General features: G+C 41.7%; 1 pseudogene; it reads right to left on the bottom strand.

The window, feature by feature from the left end:
- Positions 1 to 355: 355 nt before the first annotated feature.
- LOC125405262 (disintegrin and metalloproteinase domain-containing protein 26A-like) lies at positions 356 to 7932 on the bottom strand (annotated as a pseudogene).
- Between the last annotated feature and the right edge of the window lie 658 nt (positions 7933 to 8590).

The following is an 8590-nucleotide window of genomic DNA, read 5'->3' as shown; positions in this document are numbered from 1 at the left end:
TTTTAACAAAGAGTAAGTTGCAGTCAACATTGCACTGGGTGACCCTCTTAGCTATAAAAATTCATCATGCCAAAAATTAACTTGAGGAGAATAGGAATTTTGTCTTTCAGCTTGTAGTCCACAATCCAAGGAATGTCAGACAGGAACTGGAGGCCTGGGCTTGGCAGCGGGACCTGATGAAGAGAATTTGCTGGGGTGTGGTTGTTGACTTGTTCTTAATCACCCATTGAGCCTGCTTTCTTATACCAACCAGGAAGACCTGACCTACACATGGAAAGATCTCCCTGCATGTTAAGGAAATTGGAAAGTGAGACTGGGAAGCACCTTTAGGTAGTAAAAGGTGGTATAATTCTGGCTAGTCAGAGAAAGCCTTATCAAAGTCGGATGCACTGCGCGATTCAATGTCTTTGAATCTGTAATTGTTTGCTTTGCGTCCTCCAATGCAGGCTATGGTAGAAAAGCATCAGTGACTTGAATCAGCAGGAATGAAAGTTCAGAACGGAGAGTTTTCAATGGGGAGGACCAGGGATAAGAAAAGGAACAGAGCAGAAAGCTGGGGTTTGGAGGACTACCTAAGCTGATGACTCAAGCCTGCAAAAACTTCCTAAACAATGATGTTTCATGTACTGTTTGCACTGGGAAACACAGGCAGGGGCAGCAGAAAACTGTCACACAATGGGACAGAATTGGCAGGAGGATTATCAAGCCATGCTGTATAAAGAGGACACAGGTTATGACAAGTGTGTCACAGAGCAAGCACACAGCAGCTTGGGACTGATAACCTCTGACTTTCAGGGGAAAAGGCCCGTTCCCAGGAACTGAAAACTATTCTCCTTTGAGATCCTGGACCCAGCCCAACTGGGCAAGAACAAAGAATTAAAGTTCCCTTCATCAGCACCTCTGGCAGAGCCCTGGACTGGCCTTACCCCCAGTGCTTTCATGGACCGATGAGAAGAATGTTATCCTCTTTGGTGTTCGGTTACAGTATCCTGTAGATAAGTGTTAAGTTCATTTTGAAGCATGATGTCAATTAATTTTGTTATTTCTTGTATACTTTCTGTGTAGATCACACATCTACTGGAGAAAATGGGGTATTGAAATCACCTACTATTAATGGGTCGATATTAATCTGTGCCTTAGCAGTAAATTCTCTTAAGAAATAGAGTACATCTGAGTTTGGTAGATGTGTGTTGAAGACAGTAAGGTCGTCTTGACTAACTATCCCCTTGCTTAGAATGTAATGTCCCTTTTTATTCCTTCTGATTAGATTTATTTGAAGTTTACTTTGTCAGATATTTTGGAAGTTGAGTGAACTTGCTTCCTGTCTCATTTGATTGCAATACTTTTATCCACATTTTTACTCCAAGGCAGTGACTCTCTATAAAACTAAGATGATTTCTTGTAGATGTAAGTAGATTTTGCTTCTTGATCTCTTCAGTCAGCTTGTACTGCATGTGTTAACTGTGGTCATTGTGTTGCTGATTTTGGATGCTGTGGATTGTGTTCTTAGTGCTGCAGTCTCTATGCTAGGCTCATTTCTTTCTTTTGCTCAAAATAATGTTTGATTTGCTGGATCTAACCTCTTTAGTTGTTTATGTAATAGAAAATCTTTCTCCTTCAGTCATAGAAAGTCATTTTGCTGGATATACTATTCTAGATCGGCAATCCTAGTGTTTTAGGACTTGAATTTTATTGATTCCAGGTTCTGCTGGTTTTCAAAGTTTTTATTGAGAATTCAGCTGCTAATGCATGCAGATAGGGTGGTATTTGGGGAAGTCTAAAACATGGCTACAATACAGTCTGGGAGGTGAGATTAGCCCTAGTCGCTGTTTTGAGAAAAAGATTCTTTCTGATTTTAATATTTGTTTTTTAAACTTTAATAGGGAACGTAAATTTCGTTTTGTAAGAAAATAGAATTTACTTATATTTATTTATTCCAATACAAATTTAGACTATCTTTTTCCATCCATTTGTATGCAAAATTCAAGATGCCATTGTTTTTTACCGCTGAGTAAAACTCTAATGTATATATGTTCCACACCTTTTTTAACCATTCTTCTATTGAGGGGCACCTAGGTTGTTTCCAGGTTCTGGCTATTACAAATAGTGCTGCTATGAACATAGTTGAACAAATGCTTTTGTAGTATATTAGGGCATCTCTTGGGTATATTCCCAAGAGTGGAATTGCTGGGTCCTGAGGGAGGTTGACTCCCAGTTTCTTGAGAAACCGCCACACTGATTTCCACAGTGGCTGCACAAGTTTGCATTCCCACCAACAATGGATGAGTGTTCCCCTCATTCCACATCCTCTCCAGCATTGGCTATCATTGGTGTTTTTGAGTTTGGCTATTGTGACAGGTGTAAGATGATATCTCAAAGTTGTTTTGATTTGCATTTCCCTGATCGCTAAGGAGGTTGAGCATGACCTTAAGTGCTTTTTAGCCATTCGAAGTTCATCTGTTGTGAATTCTCTGTTCAGTTCAATACCCCATTTTTTAATTGGGTTAATTAGAGATTTAGTGTCTAGTTTCTTGAGTTCTTTGTATATTTTGGAGATCAGACCTTTGTCTGTTGAGGGGTTTGTGAAGATCTTCTCCCAGTCAGAAGGTAGCCTTTTTGTCTTACTGACAGTGTCCTTTGCTTTACAGAAGCTTCTCAGTTTCAGTAGGTCCCATTTATTTATTGTTTCTCTTATTGTCTGCGCTCCTGGGGTTCTGCTTAGGAAGTGGTCTCCTGTGACTATGTCTTGTAGACTACTTCCTACTTTCTCTTCTATCAGGTTCAAAGTAGTCGGATTAATGTTGATGTCTTTAATCCATTTGGACCTGAGTTTTGTGCATGGTGATAGATACTTTACTGAGTGAGGTAAGCCAGACCCAAAAAGAGGAATATGGTATGTATTCACTCATAAGTGGATTGTAACCATAATTAAAGGTCTTTGAGCCTATTATTCGTGATCCTAGAGATGCTAAATAAGAAGGTGAACCTGATGAAAATCATGTAGCTATCCTCCTGGAGATTGGAAATAGACAAAAGTGCCAGGTAACCTCGGGTGCATGGGGGGGTGGGGGGACTGTTGGAAGGGGAGAGGATTAGAGAGAAGGGAGTAGGGGAGGAATGGGGAAAGATCGGGGGACTGGGATGGGGGGGAGGGACAATGAATAGATATGGGATCAGGGAAGTATATACCTCAACTAAGGGAGTCATTTTAGGGTTTACAAGAGACTTGAGTATAAAGTGGATCCCAGGTCCAAGGAGAGATCCCCAGATTGTTCTCTGGACAGAGGAGAGGGTGCCTGAACCGGCCTTGGCCCACAACCATACTGATGAACATTTTGCATATCACCATAGAACCCTCCTCTGGCGATGGAGGGAGATGGAGGCGGAAACCCACGTCGGAACACTGGACCTAGCTCCCTAGGTCCAAAGAAGAGGCAGAAGGAAGGAGAATGTGAACAAAGAAGGCAAGAGCAGAGGAAACCTTCATCCGACGTTGGATGGCGATACAGACGGAGACCCATATTGGAGCACCGTACTGAGCCCTCCACGGTCCAAATGAGGAGCAGAAGGATGAAGAAAATGAAAAAAGAAATCAGGACTGCGATGGGTGCCATCACCCACTGATACAAGGAACTGATCTAATGAGAGTTCACCAAGGCCAGCTGGACTGGAACTGAACGAGCACGTGATCCAACCAGATTCTCTGAATGTGGCCGAATTCTCTGGATGTGGCTGGTCCGGAGTCTTTCTGAAAAGCCATTGACTATGACACTGGGACTGGTTTCCTCTGCATATACTGGATTTTTGGGATCCAGTCTGTTTGGATACTCACCTTCCTGGACCTGGAGGGAGGGGGAGGAACTTGAACTTCCCACAGGGCAGGAAACCCTGACTACTCTTAGGGATGGAGAGGGAGGAGGAGAGGGAGTAGGGGAAGTGGGAGGGTGTTGGGAGGAGGGGCAGAAATGGAAACTTTTATAATTTAATAAACTTTGGAAAAAAAAATTTAGACTATCTTTTTGATCTCATTTTATAGTCAAACAAAGGTGACTCGGAATTGAGTGTCAGGACCTATTGTTTTCTGTTAGAGATTTTAAGAAAATAATATCCAAGCTTAAATTCTCTTCCCATATTTATGAAGGGAAATGACAAAAATTCTGATTTCAGGTAAGACTAAAGTGTACCATTATTCCTTAATTAGAAATGCGCATGGCTGTTCTGACAAAGGCTGCTAGCTGGACAGTGTAGCTCTCTGCGCTAGGACTGGTTTTCAAAGGGCAGAAGGTCTGGACAGCTGTCTAAGGTTTTGAAGGCTGTTCCATGGCGAAAGGAGGATAATCTCCAAGGACAGACTTTGGTGCTGGAATTTCTCTAGACCTGAGATCATAATTAGAGCTGTGATGTTTCATCATTGTGCTAAATCTATAGGCAAGACGATGATATTATGTAAGCTAGATTTTTGTCAACCTGACACATGGTGGAGTCATCTGAGTGGAGGACACTTTCATTGGGAAAATGCCCCTGTAAGACCGAGCTGTAGGAAATCTAGAAAATGTAGGACCTTTTCTTCTTTGTGATTGATTTCTTAGAGAGGGGGTTGTCCATTGTAGACGGTGAACTGCTGATCCTCGGTTCTATAAGAAAACAGGCTAAGCAAGTCAGGAGGAGCAAGTAAACAAATGGCAGCATGTCAATCATCAGATACTGGCTCCAGGTTCCTGCCCTGTTTAAGTTTAAATTAAAGTTTGACTTCATTAAATGATGGAGAGTGATAAGGAAGTATAAAGCAAAATAAACACCTTTTCCAGGTTGCTTTGGTCATGGTGTTTCATTACAGGATTTAACTGGGACAGATATGTTGGGCAGTTCTGAAAACTATGTTAAAATCTCCAGCGGAGTGAGAACTACTGAGGACATCATGTGAGGGCAGAGACTATAGCTCTCACATGATGAGAGTCTCCAAACGTTCTCGCAGGTTTCCAGTCTTACTCTGGCCCTCCTAGGGACAGGTACTTGCAGACAGAGTATGTCATGAGGAAATAAAATTTGGAGGCTCCTTCTCTTTGTGGGACAAAGCAGAATTGAAAGGGTAGGGGGTTTAGAGCTGAGAGAAAGCAAATGCAAAGAAACACAGAGTCCCATAGGTTGGACCTAAGTGAGTGGATGACAGACATCAATTCAAACACAAGCAAGACAAAAAAATTGCTTAAACTAAAGAAAAGTATATATATGATAGGGCCCCATTTTATGTGATGGTGAATGCTTTTGTTATTCAAACAAGGGATGTCTTCAGAACTTCTGGCCTGGGATTTCAGGCACACATATATAATGATATTCCTATGTTCAGAAGTCTACATGCCAATACATGAAGGAATTCTTGCAGGATAAGTATTTTTTATTACTTCCTTCGTGTTTTCTTTTTACCTTTAGCATCTTCCTTTGCAAGTAAATATTTAAGGTTGAGGATTTGCTTTTCAGGTGAAATTTTGGCACCGGATGAAGGTTCTGGTTGTGGCACTGCTTGTCGGTTCAGTTTAAGGAATATTGCACCCTTTTAATTATGCCACTTATGGAAAATAACAAAGCCACAAAAAGAAGTAAAAATACTAGCAAATATTTACCCCAGTTGGAATTTGTTAATCTCTGTGGAGGAGGCCCACTGTCTATACTACCTCCAAAGCCACGTTTTAGACAGTCTGGTGGCTCCCATTTGACATCACAATGGCAGTGATGTTTATTGTTACAGACTCCTTTCATATTGCATTGGAATGATGAACAGTTACTTAACAAAACAGACTTATGGACACATTTCCTGTCAATGCACATATGGCCTGGCCCACAGGGCGTGCCATCGCTCACTGCTCCAATGTCAGCTATGGGTATCCCAAAATGATAGTCCACAGTCCAGCAGGTAGCATTATTGAAGTGAGTCCAGTGCACTGTTTCATGTTGTCTCCCATGGGGAAGCTCCATCACATTCTCACACTGAATTCGTCCACAGAGTACATCACTGCTATTACACCGTATGTACTTATAGCTATTGTTACCGAAACGGTCACCCCGTTTGTTCATTTCCATGTAGCAAGTATCATTTGCCCTCCTGGCTCCCTTGCCAAAAAACATCTGACAGTGTGCCTCATGTTTGTGACATGCCCTTTTGCGGCGCGCTTCCTGACCAGCAGGAATGAACGCCATGAAAAACGAGAATTCCTTCCCTGATCACGTCTTTATTCGGAGCACTTGATTGAGGAAAATTGGGGGAAGGGAAGAGAGAGTGCAGGGACGAGAGAAAGCTTAGAGAGAGGAAGCAGAGCCCAGAGGCAGCTGCTTTTAAACGGTGGAGAGGCTCGAATGCTGATTGGTTGATGCCATTCTGCTGGTCTGCGCGTGTGCAGGCAAGGGTTCTCAGCCCCACGTGGCTAAGCCAGGTATGGACTTGTATACCTCCAAACTGCAGGACCACCTGGGCCTCCACCATTGTGGCAAAGATTTCCATCTTCCACATACACGTCTTCTGGACACTCAGCTGAAATTCCATCGCACCACTCTGGAAGGTCACATTCATTGTTTTGTCTTCTACACACTGTGCCTGTTGGTATGAACTTGCAGCTTTTACAACAAGTCCAAAAGCACAGTCCGCACCAGGTTTGAAAACACAGCCGTCGCTACAACATGAATCTCTTTCGCAGGATTCAGAGGATCCACAGTCACACTGCTCTCCTTCCTCAACCATATTATTCCCACACCAGGTCAGGTTTGTGCGGACCACGTCGTCTGGAATATTGTACAAACAGGTTCTTCTCGTAATAGTCTTATAGAGCTCTTCATAACTGCAGTTGCTGAATTTATTGGAATTGGATTTTGCTGGGGTCATGATGCAGCTTTTTCTCCCACAAGTGCATGTACTGTCATCATGAAGCATACCTAAATTATGACCCATCTCATGTGCTATGATGAAGGCCATGTCTGCCATTGAGTCAGACATGAAACTGTTAACAGCACAATTCTTAGCTCTACAAACTGTACCTACATTAGCCAGCCCTAAATACATACCATACCCTTGCCTGGGAAAAAGATGTATGATATCATGTCTAATTTGATTGCCAATGTTTTTATTCTTTCAGTTGCAGAAATCGTCTAGGACATGATATATATCTCCTTCTACATCGACGTGATTTTGTTTACTCCACACTTGAAGTGTGGTTAAAATAACTTCAATATCTATTTGAAGATAATAACTGTTTATTCCATTGACCATTTGCAAAATATCATGAACGCAAGCTGTGGTGTTATGGTTTCTATGAACGTATTGTTTATTATCTATCACCACATAATATTCAATATACTTGTGGTGGGTCCACAAGTATTGGCTTATTGGCTCTGCATAAGAGAATCATCATTACGTTCTTGAAGTTTCATTTGTCAGGAAGTTTCCTCTTCTGTTAACCCACATCTCATGGGAAATGATTCTGATTCTTCATTGTCCATTCTGTAAGTCAGATGTTCAAATGTTGAAGTTGAGCTCTTGGGGACAATTTCATAAGCTGTGCCATTTATCTCTAATATGCCTTGCAAACTCCCCAAACAGGTATTGATAATGACCATGGATTCTGGATCTCTGTCCACATAGCCATGGTAGTAGCAGTCATTCTTCACAAAAGGCTGTTCTGCGTGGAGATCACCTTGGTTAGTTTAGGTGAACAGTAAGAAGTTTCTGGATATTAAGTTTGTCGTGGGTTTCACGGTGATAATGTGTCTCTCTCCTTCAAAGCACAGGCCATAGGACAGCCACCCTAGAGAACTATCATGTGTCCAAGTATCAGTGACCCTCACGGGTATCACTACTTCAGGAGAGCTGTTGTACTTAGCATGCTCAGTTGGGTACCATGTGGAGGGGAAGAGCATAATCCGCATCCAGAACTGAAGGATCATGATCCTATCATGGACCAGGACTCCATCCACAGTCAGTATGTCCTATTAGAGAACAAAGGAGGAACAGGAGAAAAACCTCGCTCTCCTAGCCCTCAGCTGGTCCGGTTGTGTGCAGCTCTGGCCCTTTGTGGTATGTCTTCTGGCAGAGTTGATCCATCAGACTAGCAGGGCTAAAAGAAACAGAAAAGAAGGGCAGCCATAGCCATATGTAAATCAGGACAAAGTCAGATTAGAGAACAAATGAGCAAAGAACTGGCTAAAATCAATTAGTCTTTATTCTAAGGTCTTTCAACACTGTGCTTGGGTAATTTTCTTTAAGTGTGATAGAATACACTTTGCCCCTGTACAAATATGTTTCTAATACTCTCTTGACTCTTAGTAATATACTTACAATTTTGAATAACTTGCTTTCATTTTCACATTGTCCCTGAATGTTCTAATTTTAAACCTTTCCTCAACAGCAACTGTGGATTTCTTTAGCTGAACACATGAGATTATCTTTTTAATATTAATATATATATGTATATATATATATATATATATATATATATATAAATTGTAACCCTCTTCAAACACTGTCTTGATCATTAAGTACATTTGTAAGCTCCTTTCCCTCCTCGTACTTTCAAGGTGACAGACATTTTTCCCAGGTTAAAAG

This window comes from Myodes glareolus, chromosome 23 (assembly GCF_982192425.1).
Source record: "Myodes glareolus chromosome 23, mMyoGla1.1, whole genome shotgun sequence".
NCBI lineage: Eukaryota > Metazoa > Chordata > Mammalia > Rodentia > Cricetidae > Myodes > Myodes glareolus.
This window is presented reverse-complemented; position numbering and strand designations above follow the sequence as displayed.